Source organism: Geospiza fortis, unplaced genomic scaffold (assembly GCF_000277835.1).
Source record: "Geospiza fortis unplaced genomic scaffold, GeoFor_1.0 scaffold188, whole genome shotgun sequence".
Classification (NCBI taxonomy): domain Eukaryota; kingdom Metazoa; phylum Chordata; class Aves; order Passeriformes; family Thraupidae; genus Geospiza; species Geospiza fortis.
Window position 1 is genome coordinate 4046322 of NW_005054337.1, and position 2883 is coordinate 4049204.

Consider the following 2883-nt stretch of genomic DNA (forward strand, 5'->3'; position numbering starts at 1 on the left):
TGGGATGGTTCCCCCTCCTGCCTGGGTCAGTGCCCAGAGACCCCACCATGCAGGACAGGGGGCCTTGTGGTGCCTGCACACCGTGGGACTCCAGCCCAGGTGCACAGCAGCCCCTCCCTGTCCTGAGCCCAGTTTTCACAAAGAGAAGCCCAGAGAGGAGAGCAGCACGTGAGCCAGGCATGTTCCAGCATATCCCAGTGCGCTCCCCTACCACGCTGGGCAGGTCTCAGAGCAGCTCAGTCTGATTTCCAGCAATCGGGATGTGAGGACACGTTCCTCTTTTGTGTTCCTTAAAAGAATAAACACATCCTGATCACAGCTGGGTGTAGCAGAGCCGTGACTCAGCAATGCCACCCTGTTTGCTGACATTGCTGTCCTCCTTGTAAAGGCCACACACCAGCAGAGACAAGGTTTGCACCCAGATTCACCCCCGTCTGGCACAACAAGCTCCTCCTAAGGGTTTTTAGCACCATCTCAAAAGGTTCAGCTCACCTGCAGGTCAAAACCTCCACAGGAACAGCACTGCTGTGTCCAAGCTGTGGTTGGAACACGACCGCAGTGTCCCACTCTGACCTTCCTGCCCTCTTCCACAGAGCTGGAAGAGCCCTTCTGGGCCTGGGCCTGAGCACCCTGAGCCCACAGCACAGCCTTTTGCTCTGGGACCTGTTGGGGAGGGGTGGAGGGAGGTGTTCCAGGCCCCATCCAGAGCACATTCCCCCCTCCACCCCTTCCTGCAGCACTTCTCTCCAGGGAATTCCACCGGGAGCAGGATGCCCTGCTCCAGCAAAGGGTCACTGAAGAGGGCAGTACAGATGCAGCTCCCAGGCTGAGCACAAGCCCAGCTGTGGCCAGGGAGCACATGGCTCTATTCAAGTCCACTTTTTGAATGAGGACCAAGACACACACGGGCTGACACCTCTGATTTTATCTCTGCAGGGCAGACCCAGGGGAGCCAAGGCTTTTGCAGTTTTTCACGTATGCAAAGCTCCACAGCCCCAAACCCACAGTGCCCCCAAGCTCTTCCCCCCATTATCCAGAGCTGAATGAGGAGCAGGTCTCCATCCTCAGAGGCAACTCACAGCTACATCCAGCAAAGGAGCTTGATCAGATGTCACAGCATGTTCCATGGCCAGGTGCTGCCTAGAAGTCACAGAGTCACTGGGCAGAGTGACAGGGATCCCAAAGAAACCTCTGGCCAGGGTACTGTCTGCACACCCAGCAGCTGTGACCAGCAGGACAAGCTTCTCTGTCCCCAGAAGAGACTCTGATGCCAGGGTTTAACAGCACATGTCACACTGTGGAGGGCTGAGCTGTTTCCCAGCCCTCAGGGTAAGCAGGTAATTAGATTATCAGCACACAGCCAGACGCTGTCACCCGGGCCACTGAAGGACAGAGAGGAGATGAGGACAGCATTTCTCAGGACTGTGGTGCCACGGGTCAGCACCATCCTCACTGGAATGGCACAAAGGAAAAGAAAGAGAAAATGCTTTTGCCAAATCTGACCTTCTTAGGGACAGTTCGGATGGGAGGGAGCAGCAGGAAACAGAAATAATCAGCATAATATTGCCCCCCTCAGACTCTTCATAATATCACAGCCTCAGCCCAGGCTGCTACCACAGCAGGAAAACCCAGATCTCCCCAGCTAAAAGCACAGCATATCCCCTGCACAGGGGAATTTGGGAGCTTCCAGCTCAACCAAATGCCACTTCTCCTCTCCCCACAGGGTGCCCAGACAGCACCTTCTGGAGCTGGTTTGTTGGGTTGTGGATTCCCACATACCCCAGGGATCCACAGCACCAGCTCTGTGCTTCCCCATGGATTTTAGCTGAGCTCTCAGCCCTTCATCCCACACTCATTTTGGGTGGGGCTGGGGGAGAGGGCTGGGAGCAGGGCTGGTCAGCTGCTGCCAGGATGCAGGAGACACAGCTCATGCGTGGGGAGGTGCTCTCTGTGGAGCCCCTCAGAGCTGGGGAAAGGAGGACATTTCATCCACTGAAACCCCCAGCACACCAGGGATTTAATGCTGGGTTATTCCATGGATATAGGCTCTGCCCAAGCCATCCTGCTCAGGCTGGAACACAGCAGTGCCAGAGCTGAAGGGGGTTCCTGATCTTCTCAGCAGCACTCACACACCAGGGCTAAAGAGCCCATCATTGCCCCAGAGCTTCTTCTCCAGGCCAGGCCTGGCCAGATCTTTGTGGCTGTGCCCAAATCCAGATGTTGGGCCAGAAAAGGGAGCAGCACAGACCCAGAGGTGTCAGCCAAGTCCAACCAAGAGCACAGATAATGAGGCAACATCACAGTGATGGGGCAGGTCCTAGGCCAAGCCAGGAAGTCAGTCTGACCCTCAGGGCTAGGATCAGGTCCAGGAGCACTAGCAGGTCCAGAGCAGTGGTGCAGGGATGACACTGAGCCAGGAAAACAGCCAACAGGTGGAAGTCAGGACAAAAGGACCCATGGGCTGTACTGGAGCCCAGCATTACCCCAGCACAGCCAGGAAGAGTCTGAAGCTCTCTTTAAGCTGAGCTTAAATACGGCTCCTGGGCCCATGGGCATGGGGCAGGTGAGGCCAGCCAGGGCTACAAGGCCCATGAGTGTTTTCAGAGCTCTGACATTTGCAGGTCACATCCTGCAAAGCAAAGCAAAGCAAAGCTGGGGGCATTGTCCCCACTCTTCTATCACCCTGACCCTGTAGAGCCCTAGGAAGAGTTTTCCCCCAGAGGCAGCAGAAAGGATTTGCTTAAAAGCAAGAGATGAATGTCCAGCACCGCCGGCTCCGGCTGGGATGAGCCGGTGTGCGCCCAGCGAGGGGCACGGGGAGGCACCGCGGGCACGGGGGACACGGGGCAGGGCGGGAATGCCCGCGGGGGACGGGGAGAGCCG